Here is a 13340-nt window from a genome sequence, read left to right as displayed (position 1 = left end):
CCTCTCTTCCATTTTCCTGTCACATTCTATTATAAAGCAGGATAATCCTTGGAAATGTGGTTAACGAAAACTGCGAGATGCTAATGCTGCTCATGCTAGGCATTGCTAAACATGAGCAGCTCTGTAGCTACTGTAATGTTAAGTGTTCCCAGGTTGCACTGTGATGGATGACCTCCTGTCCTCACCTAATGAAAACACGGACACGCCGCTGTAATCACATCTATGGATACAAGTGAAAATCCATAACATTTTGCTCTCACCACCAGAACAATCAATGTCCAGCTCACCCCTTCGGTCTCTGCGTTATAAAGCAGGTCTGTTGCTGCAGGTAACAGGATAATAGGGGCTGGATAAAAAGAGGAGAAATATGAGGGAACAAAATAGGATACAATTAGACATAGAATACAAGAGCGGGAGATAATGCAGATAATAGAGGTCAAGAAAATCATAAAAGAGACTTAAGGGAGAAAACAGGAGGGGTGATAGATGAAATAGGAGACAGAAGGATAAAGACTACAAGGAGGAGAGGATTGACATAAGCAGATGGCACAAACAAAGAATGAAAAAGGATGATAGAGTACAAATAAATGATAGTGTGTAGAATGATAGAGTAGAGACTGTGAGGGTGATAGTGAAACAGAGGGAGGGATCATGGAAAACAGAGGGAGTGAGAGCAAAATAGCTTTAAAGGTACGTATCAGTCAGGGCTGATGGAGCCAATATTTTTCTTTTTTTTTTTTTCACGGTAGATTTTCATGGTAGTTCTGTTTTGTTAGACAGTGCATCTTAGGAAGTGACAGTAAGAGTTGTTGTCTGAGTCAGACCCATAACATTGCGATTTCATTGTATGTGCCTTGGCTGAGGCACAAGGACTCCCCAGAGAGCATCCAGGAACTGAAAAGCACCATAGAAATCCACTCTAGACCACAGTAGCTCCTCTGGAGAACAGGAGCCAGGTGTCCCAACTCTAAATTGAACAATACAGCCTGCAAAGGAGATGGGAATTAGTCACATAGTGGGCTAAAGACTTGTTCACAAATATATCGTGGTCACTGTCTGCCAAATTGTACATTACCTCCAAATGTTGCGAGTGTAGCATCATAATATTGTTCAGGGCGATTGGTGGGTGCAAGGAAAATCTAAATGTACACACATGTAGGTTGGACTAATTCAACAATGAGACACTGGAAGGAGGAGGATGTTGTGAATAACATCTCAACAGTGATTTCTGTCATCACCACAAGCTGTAGGCGAGCATAACAATAACACTGTATGCAGCTTACACTAAACCACCTAAGTCCTGTCTGTGTGCGTACTGTATGTGCACACGTGTGTCTTTGTTTTGCGTCTGTGTGCTTATATGCTCATGTTGGTGCCTTTGTGTGTGTCTGTGTTAGCGTGCAGTGTATGTCTATGTGTGTGTGTGTGTGTGAGAGAGAGAGAGACAGTGTATGTGTGCATGTGCGTGTGTGTTCCCAGCTAAACAGATCCTGGGGCTGTTACGCTACTTTCAAAGAACATTATTCAGGAGATTATGCAAAGTCTTCAGTGACACAACAAAAACAACACACACACACACACCCAGACAATGACAAAGCCATAGAGTCACACACACACACACACACACAAGCACACATACTCGCATGCACACACATATACACATTACACTCACAAAAATAAAAACGCTCTGCTATTGGAACTTAACACAGCGTAGCTTATTGTCCTGTTGGGTGACTGGGTGGCTGCCAAAGTCGTAGCGTTCTGTTTTCTCCCTGATGAAACCTCATCTCCAACGAAGCTGCTTATATCTCCATTTAAAGAGTTTTTCCTCAAATACGATATCCACTGTTTGGAGAAAAAAAGGATACAGAGTCTTACAGAATTATCACTGACATGAATGTAAAACTTACTTTGGAAAAAGATGTGAGATATTAGCAATTTGGTACCTTTGCCTATACAATGCTAGCAATGTTGAGGATGGAATAATGGGCAGAAATGAACTGCTGAGTGATGGATTTCAAGTAACCTTTTTTTCCCCCACATGTAGAAAATGCTTCAGGATGCTGGGACCAAACTAAAGCATTGATAATGAATTATAAAAAGTTCATTTTTTCCCTCATTTTTCTTGATACATTTTTTTCTGCAGAACAAACTCTGTGTGCATGTGTGTGTCTGTGTGTGTAGATGTGTGATTTATTTATTTAGCCGTGTCAGTGTGATGTTCTTTCATGTTGTTGTTTTTTTCTAACAGGGATTGTCTATCAGCCTCCACAGAGGGACCTTGCTGCTCTCTAAATGGAGCCTTGCCCACTGGAGGCCTTGGCATGCTGGCAACACAGAACACAGAGAGAGAGAGAGAGTGAGTGAGTGAGTGAGTGAGTGAGAGAGAGAGAGAGAGAGAGAGAGAGAGAGAGAGAGAGAGAGAGAGAGAGAGAGAGAGAGAGAGAGAGAGAGAGAGAGAGAGAGAGATGCAAGGACAAAAAGAGAGAAAAAATATAGCTGGCATTGAGAGAGACAGGGAGTTATATTGGTGTTGTAGCTTTGTTGAGGAGAGTCAGGTAGTTTAACATGCTACTTTTGAGGCCTTGACATGCTGGCATACAGAGAGAGAGAGAGAGGGAGAGAGAGAGAGAGAGAGAGAGAGAGAGAGACATAACAGGAGCAGCAGTAACAAACTGAGGGAATAAGAAACAATGAGCAGGAAAGAAAGACAGAAACAGAGAGAATGGCTGGCATTGAGAGGTGGCATGCTGTCAGTGGGGCTGGGGGAACGGTTTGTCCTCCTGTCTTTTGTCTGTCCACTTGAAATAAACAGGCAGCAAGTCTATTAAGGACCATTAGTAACCATAGACAGTATACTGGATGCATTTTCAGCATTATGTTTTGTTACTTATACTGCTCTCACTTGATGTCATACCCACGATATGCAGCCATTTTCTCTTCATCCTCATAGGCATTTTGTTAATGTTATTTGAGGATACAAACAGTATCCAAAAAGGTGAGGTTGAAAGCACCCATAAGGTTAGAATTACTCTCTCCCCCCCCCCCCCCCCCCCCCCTTTCTTTCTGTCCTTTTTTTTTGCTGTTCTGCATTCAAACAGAATGTTTGTTAACCTACTCTTTTCCTTTCAATGTGAGGCATGATGAGCTCCAAAAGACCTTACTCCCGGGCAGACAACTAAAAAAGAACAGAACTAAAAGAGAACAGAAAGAAAGCACAAAGGTTTGCTGCTTGCATTCTTACATGACATCATGACATGGGTGTGTGTTTTGTATGACCACCTTATCAGGAGCACAGATTAAATGTTTTGGTGATGGAGCCAAACAGCCACAAAAAGCTGCAGTGACCAACAGTGAAGCTACTGGTGAGTGTAAATAACCATTTAAGTTACCTGCTCTAGCTATATATTTTTGTATGTCTGCCTTTATTGGCCAATGACAGAAAAAATAACTCTCCAAATTAAAATGTATACTCATGTAATTTCATTTTACTTTTATAGTCCCTCATCCTCTGCTGCAGACAATGCAGCAGCTAGAGTTGAGGACACTAGGCCAGGTTCCCCTTCCTGGTGAAGGCAGGCAAACCTCCATGGATGCAACTGCAGGTAGGTGTTAGTGGCATTGAAATGACTTTAAATGTGATTTTTCCTCTTTTGCTAATTACTACTCTTCAGTGTTACCTAGTGGCTGTTTTTGTTTTTTGTTTTTTTTCAAGAATTCCTAATATCAGATCAAGCTTACAGTGGAATACCACTCTGCGCAAGAGTTCAATGCTACTTTGGTGGTCAAGGACAGCTCAGTTGATATTTTTGACATAAACAGCTCTCTCCAAGAGTTATAAAACAGATAACTAAAACTCTAAACTGCAATGCACAACTTGAATCTGCTCCATAGACAATGAATAGAGGGCTGGCTGTGTTAACTCATTGTCAGATGGCCCCTGAAAATAATCCTGTTTAGGGCTGCCCAAAGTCCAGGGCTGTCCCTGCTACATACATACATTTAACATCCTACACACACACACAGCTTATACATGACATACAAGGTAGGTATATACATATATATACATAGGTAGGTATATCCAGTACCTAATAAGGAGTAGGACCACCCTTTGGCTTCAGAACAGAGTGAAGTGTTTAGTGGGATATTGGACCATTCTTCAAGAAGGAAAGCCTCCAGTTCTTTGAGGGATGAAGGAGGTGGAAAGCTGCTTTACACTCGGCACTCTTCCCATAAATGTTCAATAGTGTTGTGATATGGTGATTGAGGAGACTGTGGAAGGCATTTGATTTCGTCCTGGTGTTCATGAAACCACTCTCGCATTTGTTTAGCAGTACATATGGGGGCATTATCATTTAGGAATATGGGAACACCGTGAGTGAACAGTGTTTATATCGGTAAACCTAGTCCTGTAAAAAGGCCTCATACTGCTTGGCAGTCATCAGACCTAATGACCGCCTCGAGATGGCTGCCCATTCAGATCCATTACAGATCCAACTCTATGTTTAACAGATGGCAACAGACATTGTGGGTTGAAGGCATCCATTGGCTTTCTCCAAATATAAACCTGTCCAGATGTAGGAAAAAGACCATATAAACCATATTTATTTTTTCCATTGCTCAGGGGTCCGGGTTTTGTGCTAATATACCATATATGTGTCTTTGTGGTCTTGGCCTTGGAAAGGAGCGGTGTTCGAATGGCAACCCTGCCAAAAATAAAATTTTTATGACTGGTGCAGCTGCAGTTTTGGCACCTACTATTTGGCCACTTTAGAACTCGGGTAATTGTCAGACCTCTTTTAAAGGAATAGTTCACCCAAAAATGGAAATTCAGTCATTATCTACTGACCCCCATGCAAGTTGAAACTCCTGTGAAGTTTGTTAGTCCATAAAACAATCACAGAGCTTTCCAGCACAACTTCGTAGCAGCGTTCTCCAAAACAACTGAAGTCATTAGGGACCTATCTTTAGAGTTCGGAAAAGAGCAGAAAAAGAACAGAAAATATCCATAAAATGACTCCATGCAGCCAACAATCGCACAGTGAGCGGAAAAGACCGATATTGACGCCATTATTTAGAGCAAGTCTTCACTACAGCCGAAAAATATTCGAAAAACATTGCACGTGTGCAGTCGTGATTCTCCTCCTTTAAAGCGGACAAATACTGCTAATAGGCTTTTTGTCTGCCCGCTGTAGCCTATATAATGATACATAATGATGAAGATAAACCTATCTGTAAGAGTAATTTGGAAGTTTGTGTGTTTGTTGTTCCAAACTACACTCATAGATGTGTAAAAAATTGACACATCTGTGAGTGTAGATAGACATATCAGAACTCTGGCCAAACCAAGTGGAGTCTTGCATTCCACTAATACCACTAATGAGGTGTCACTACTCTGGACTAGCCATATACCTAGAGAAGCGTGTGTGTGTGTCCCTGTGATTTTATGTGTGTGTGTGCTCCAGCCAGTGACAGTCATGTAAACAGAATGTTTGGCCGGTCTTCAATAGCGAGAGGATTTGGCTGAGGAATAGAGACCCCTCTATATCTTGCTGTGCCTGCCTGTCTGTCCGTCTCTTTGTTGTCCGTCTCTTCCTCTATCATCACCACCAGCAAAAAATCCTTCTGTCCTTTGTTGACTAATCTCTTCTACTCAATAGCATCTGTTTACTCGGAACTACATTATCTTCAGCTTACTTTGGTCTATAATCTCATCGATAATTCAGTTTGGGCACACGCGGCGTATAAATATTACAAGAGCGCAAGGGTAATAACAGTGTGGTAGGGCAGTCCTCATAAACAGGTACTCCCCCTAAAACTTCTGGGTTTTTCATGAGGAGGTTGCGCTAGAATGCTGACCCAGCTCTTGGAAGTCAACTCAGTCTAGTTTCAAGCTTTACAAGTTGTGAAACATGACTGACTCTTCACCTTTCATGGTGGTAAAATGATGTGGATTCAATTAAAATGATCAAGGGGTGTCCCGTTAGCTCAATTGGCTAAGGTGCACACCGTATACCTGTGACATCCTGGGTTCCAATACAGCCTGGGACATTTGTTGCATGTTTTCTCCTCCTCCCACCTTTCCTGCCCCTCTCTCTACCATGAACACACTTAAAGCCAGATAAGTAACACCTTTTAAATCACTTCTTAAGGCACACTTGTACAGGAAAGCAATCTTATAATGTTCTTTTATGTGCCATTTTTTTTTTTCTTTATCCCTGTTTGTAATCCTGTCTGTTCCCTTATATTTTTATTTTATCTTTATCCTCATGTCTGGGATAATTAGTCTTTCATGTCTTCTTTTTTATCCCAGTTTGTAACTCTCCTTATATTCTTACTACTTATTTTTACTTCATGTCTGCTTTAATTTTTAATCTCTTGTCTTCTGATCTATGTACTCAGTGTACCTATTTATCTATCTAGTGCTATATAAATATATTATTTTTATTATTATAAAGAATTAATGTTGCTTGAAGTTGATATATTAGATGTAATTTGTTCTGACATACACGTAGACACCCTTGTTGTTATGCTTGTGTTTGACAGAACTTCATTCTTTCAGTTTAAACCGTACCACTGCATGCCTCACCTTTACTTTCTGCCCGACCTTAAAACAGTACTTACAAGTGACCGCTTTTCCCAGATTTCTATTTTCACCCTCAGTCACGTGGAGGCACACAGGCACACGGACAGACACACTTTCAGTAATCAACGCTGTAGTGTATGTGTGTGTGTCTGGGTGTGCATGTTCCAGGGCAGTGAAGTGTGTAATTGGTGAGGCTGCTTCATTAGGAGATCATTAAACTGAGACTTACACCTCTGCTCTCTATCATTTTCTCTATCTTTCTCTCCCTCAATCTCTGTCTTTCCTCCCTCCACTCAGGCATTGGCTCACCTTCTTCTCCTCCTGTCATCGTCACTCTCTAGGTCTTTCTCTGCCTATATTGTTCTCTCTCTCTTTTGCAAGGTTTTCCTCTGATCCTCATGAACGAACAAAGAATGGACGAACCCAGAGCTCAGCCCTCTCACCTAATAACATCTGGAGTAATAAGATGAAGAGAAAATAGGATGGAAAATGAATAAATATAGTATCACTGGGTGGGGTGTACATGATTTTATGAGTGAAGAACAGGCAGGGAAAAAAACAAACAATTGTGCGTCAGTCATTTACATTCAGACATAAGCAGACACAACAAACATTCTAGCATATTACCTATTGATAGTTTACATAGCACAGCCACTTAAAAAAATTACCCCTCATTTGGTATGTTATTTGCGCCATACTTTGAAGTTGTGTGTAAATAATTTCTTACTTGAAAGCATCTATACAAAATGGGAGTGTGGTAAATCATACATTGATTGCGACTCTTTAAAGCACACAATTCCTTTGTTGTTCAAACATCTTCCCTGTTTGAAAGTGTTTGTTTGGTGTAAAATCAGGACTTTCATTTATTTAGCTCAATACCATTATATCTTTTTCTATTTGCAGGAGACACTTGATTTTTTCTCAACCTTTCAATGTATTTCTATCCTATGTATTCTCTATTTTATGTTAGAATTTATAGCTCTTCTTTCAAGAAACTAGTGTTTTAACCACTCCATTCTTATCATGTAATTCAACTGACTGAGTTTGAGATTCATCAACCAGGCATTTAAATATGCGCAGCAAAATAAGAATTCCGTAGATTAGGAACGTTAGGAGAATTATTATCAAACTAATTACACTCCCTCTCTTTTCTTTTCTCTTAATCGTTTTCCTTCTCAGTTGCCTACAGTGATTTTTTTCTTTATTACCACCCTATTTTCTCTCTCTCTTTCTTTCAGTCTGTCTTCATGCTATTGTGCCACGGCGTCAAAAGTAACACATTAAGCTACCCGCCTGTTTTCAACATTGGCACAGCAGCAATATCGAATATGTTCTCTCTCTGCTTCTCTTTCTTTCTCTCCTCTCTTTTCTCTCTGTCTGTCCTCCATCTTCACCGCTACTCTTCTGAACCTCTCTTTCTGTCTCAGCAGCTGTCCATTATCAGCAGTGGTTTGATGTTTCTTCCTATGTAGATGTGTAGTCTGCTCTTTTTTCATCACGACATCCTATTTAGACTATGTGTCCTCTCATAGGATGATGTGCCCTCAGAACATAAAGCTTTGTGATGAAACTGTAATGCAAAATAGAGTACACTGCCATGACATCTAATATTGAAGCGTCCTGCTGAGACCTCTTATCTCCTAAACAGTCAGCTTTTCAGTAATTGAGGAAAAACTAGAGAGATCTTTGAAATTACATAAAGGATTTTGAATTGATTTCATGGTTGCTTGGCTCATTAAACTTAGGGTATATTCAGACTCTTCTGCTTTTTTCCAAACTGCCACCACTATACCTTTTTTACTCCCTATTATGCAAATGGAAAGTGGCCGCAAGGCAGACAAAAGAGCAGCCACTTTGGGAGGTTGGCCTCATTTTAGTCTAAGCGGAGTGCTTTCTAAGGTTTAGAGAAGTTCAACATTTTAGACGAGTGCACATGACAGCCGCTTTTTGTGTGAGGCGACGTATCACAATGAAGAGGTGGCGAGATTTCATGCCACATAAACTGTGGCACAGACTGTTAGCCATAGTCAAACATGACACACAAAATCAGTGGTACATGCAACATGCATGTATGCACACTCTTAGAAATCAGGGTTCCAAAGGGGTTCTTCTCAGAGGGGACAGGGTCTACCTGGAACCATTTCCGTCTGAAGAATCCTTTTTGGTTGAAAGGGGTCCTAAAGGGTTCTTTTGATTTGAAGAACCCTTTTCGTAAGAAATACAGCGGTTCTTCGTGGATCCTTTGGATGGCAGAGAAGGCTGGATAGACAGCACAAATTCTGCTTTTCTATTTTTAGTTGTATTTTGAGCGCTGTTTTAAAACAACAGATAAATCATGAGCTTTTAATTGAGGTTCTATCTGGTTAAAGAGCAGTTCAGAGATATTGAGCATTAAAGTTTTCTTTTGATCCTCGCGCAACACAACCTGCATCCCGATGTTACCCTGAATGCAAAATTTCAAAATCCTAGGATAAAAGTAACTACTTTGGTAGGATTTGATATTTCAAAGTTGATAAATTTCATATTGCATTTCATTATATACGAATACTGTTTTTGGATCTGATTACATATTAATCTTGGTGAGAGGTCAGAAATTCAAGTATATTGCATTTCCCTCCATTGAAAGGTTATGTAGCCTACATAGAACTGTGCAAAAATTAGTTTTTAAAAGCAGATTTTCAAAAATGTCTCTCAGAGGGAGCATATCACTGGACCCCCATAGCTTTTAACTTGCTTTTTAAAGATTATTTTTGTGGCATTGTTGCTTTATTAGACAGTTCACAGTGAAAAGAGACAGATGGGACGTAACATGCAAGAAAGGTTCCAGGCTGCTTTTGAATCCACAAAGTTTTACATTGTAGGTGCCTTAGCCAACTGAGACACCAGGACAGTCCAGACAATTTTGCCCCTTTCTGTTTCTGTTTCTGTTTTTTATATTTAATCTCAAAAGATCAACAAAGATTACATCACACAAGCATAAAGTAACAGTCAAATATTAATAATATGTGGCTAAGTAAATCTTGATGAAATAAAAAGTCAGATAGAGCCTTATATTTCCAAGCTCACAAATGTCAACACCAGACATTATTCAATAATGTGAGAGCAATGGCAACGACTGAAGGATATTTGCATTATTGTGCTTACTTATACTTATTTGGATTTGTACCACTTACTGGAGAATATAAAGTGCTCTTATACAGAGCAACATAGTTCACTTAACTGGTGATAGGGCTGTGCTCTTGCCAGCTGAGCCACACAGCCACACTATGCTGACATGGGGGTTTGAGCAACAAAGGCAAGGGGCAGCACATAAGACAAAAATGGGTGTCTAAATAGTCAAATATTCAATTTAGTTCCCACACCTGGGTTAAACAAGATTAGTAGCTTTACAATTTCAATTGAAGTTTTATCCATAATCAAGGAAACATTTTGGATTTGATCCTGGTTTTAGATCACAGCGCACCACTAGCATGTGCTGCTGCAATCTCATCATGTTGCCTGAGGTTTAAAATGTCTAAGTATAATATACTTTATCTAGGATTCCACTCTAAATACCTATTAGCACTTTCATGTCACATCATGCCAGAAGGACCAGAAACCCTGCAACTCACATGGGATTTGAAGCTGTGACTCATAACAAACGGGTCAGAACAGTTCAGAGGACGTGGTTTGTCCACTACACTACCTGATGAATTACAACATGTAAGAGCAGCATTTTGGTCAGCACATTCCCTGCTTTACCAAGTAGGTGTGGCATGTCCCCAATCACAAGCACATTTTGATAATATGTATGAGTATCATTATAGACTGAAACTAGAGGTCAATATCCAATTCAAGAATGCCAAGTTGATTGTCCTTGTTGAGAACGATTTTCCCAAGTTGTCTTTGAGAGAAACAGTTTCTCTAGAATGTGAGCACAGAGACGCGTCCTTACGGTTTAAGATGTGTGCTGTGTGTGCTTGACGTTGCATGTGCAATCAATTAAGATGCACAGCTGTTAATTTCCCCATCTGCACATTTCTCTGAGTTTTGCAGCAGCAACATTGTGTGAGTGTTTTCTAACAAATTCTTAACAGTTTTATACTATACAAAATGTGAAGCCAAGTTGTAAGGTATATTACATAGTCTTGCATGAATACAAAATGTTGTTATAATAATTTATTATAAAATGTATTCTAATAATATGTTGAGGAGGATTCAAGGATTCCAAACAAAAGGAATAATGATTTTACTATTATTTCATTTACTTTCCATCAGCACAGGAGAGAATGTATGAGAATGGCTATTGTGATCACAAGTTTCACTTTTATTTAGAATTATAACATTTATTAAATGGGGCCTATGGAGTAATGTTAGTTAATTTGGGGTTCCCTCACATGAAAAGGTTTTTGGAAGCCTACACCCTTTTATATTTATAACTCACTCTGTGAGAAGTGCTGTCCACTGAAGAATCTACATAATATTATGCTATTTTACACATTATTTCTGTTCTGAATGTCGCTGCACATTGCTATGCCATAGATCTACAATCAGTATAGACCGTGAGGGGCCAACAGGTGTCTGTCAAAGTACATTGTGTGTGATTGGTGGAAGATTCAACAGAACTGAGAGAAAAAATGTAGCCGGCTGACGTAGCATGATGCGTTGTTCTCACAGTGAATCTTGCAGCTTCCCATTTGTTATTGTCCGCCAAGTCACCAGCCAATCCTCCATCCTCGTTCTTTTGTTTTGGAATTGTGGTTTGACCATTAGATATTATGTCAATCGCATAATGGAGGACACAAGAGTGCACAAGAAAGCATATTGAGGAAGACCATAGATCTTGGCAAAAACAAAGGAGGAAATCAAAGAAACAAGGTGAGCAATCTAACATTACTCTTCAAGCTTGAGTCTAGAAAAAGAGTTGTGTGTTTAAAGGTGAGCTATTTATCTGAATTATTTGTTTCTTGCTTTTTATATAAATGATACGTCACATGGCCGTCCAGGGAGGTGTGCCAGTGGTAGTTTATTGAAAATGGGATTCCAAAAGTTTATGAGTAATCATGAGAATATGAGATTGAGAAGGCCCGTGACATCATCGCGTTGTTGCTCCAGTTGCTCCAGTTGCTCCGCTCTTGGGCGGGCTATCATATTTTGAGAAGCTGACAAGCATCAAAGATAACAGAAAAGCTCACAACTGTTACTATCCCAAGTGGAGGATTTTGTACAACGCAAGGCTTGTCGAAAGCCATTAAAATAGGTGAGTACAAGTGCTTTTCCAAGGGGATTTCTGATGGGGCGCCGTGGCAGCCTGTTGGGGTTTCTAATGGGCCGCTGTGCCAGAATGTTATAATTTCTGAGTTGGATCGCTGCAGAATGCCTGCCCTGTCTCATTGTGTTTTAGATATGATGTGAGCAAAGCCGCTACACTTGGTCTGATGTGTTGTGCTGTTACTGATGGCTGAGTAGCGTATAGGCCTAAGCTATAGTTATGTAGCCTAAATATATCAACTATAGTTGGCTGCTTTGTTGACTTGATTTGATTCTGTAACTGTCTGTTTAGGCTACGTTTCCAGGCACTGTCCGTCACAGAGCGCTATCCATGGTTCTGAAGTGTAGCCTTTCCTGTTGACCTGCTTTCCAGTTGACCTGCCTACTTTCCCATAACCTAATGGAGACGAGTAAATAAAGGAGTAAAAGAGTAAGCAGGTAAAGAAAATGAATGAATAGAACCTTTATTTCTATTGTTTGTCTGCATAACCTACCTTTATTTTATGAAAAACTTATAGCTGTATAGCTGTATAATCTTTTCTATACTCTGCCATAACCATCTCTATTGTCAGTGAAGAACACATGAAGAAATGGTTGAATATGAGCAGCAGTTGAGACTGTGGTTTTCTCTCTGTTCATTTTGTTATGCTACACTTTCCAAGTATGATTAAAGAGTAATGTAACACCACACCCAAATCTGTGTAAAGCCTGACATCTAAAACATAAAGAGCATGCTACTGAAATTGCCATCTGTTATTGGGTGATCTTTGGTGCCAGGTGATATCACCACCCGTTATACTCTATAGAAGGTGTCATCACCTGGCACCAAAGATCAGATGATCATTTGGTGCGCACCCAAGTTTGAATGGCGTTGTTCTCACCTGTCCAAACAAAAGGGTACACACTCCAAAGTTTGAATAAACCGCTCCAAACATGCTTGGTGTGAACACGCCATTAGCTACTTGAATAGCCATTTGAAGAGGTGAACCAGCAAGGGGCCCAGGTGTGTGTACATGTGTGTCAATCTCAGTATAACAACATGAAAGGAGGGTAAATGACACCTGGTCAAGCCAGACTGAACACCTTGTTTTGTTATTTTTTTAATAATTTTTACTATTTTTTTTTTTTTTCCCAGTACATAATTACTTAAGTTTCAGTTGGTTGTTTCTTAGGTTCACTGATCCCAACAAACAACCAGAGAATTAAAGGCAGTAGAATGTTCTTTGTTCCTGCTCCACTCTGTACATACAGGCTGTAAATATAGAAGCTAAATGTGTGCATGTGCAAGCATGTGTATAGGTGTGTGTGTGTGTGTTTGTACACGTATGTGTACACAAAGAGTATCACAATATGGAGCTATTTGTATGTGTGTGTGTGTGTGTGTGTGTGTGTGTGTGTGTGTGTGTGAGAGAGAGAGAGAGAGAGAGAGAGAGAGAGAGAATGTATAGGGATGTTTATCTATATGAGTGTGGGTGAGTCTGTACTCAGTGATTCAGTTGACAAA

This window comes from Centroberyx gerrardi, chromosome 6, assembly GCF_048128805.1.
Source record: "Centroberyx gerrardi isolate f3 chromosome 6, fCenGer3.hap1.cur.20231027, whole genome shotgun sequence".
NCBI classification, from domain to species: domain Eukaryota; kingdom Metazoa; phylum Chordata; class Actinopteri; order Beryciformes; family Berycidae; genus Centroberyx; species Centroberyx gerrardi.
The sequence above is the reverse complement of the archived record's forward strand: the minus strand, read 5'-3'. Positions refer to the sequence as shown.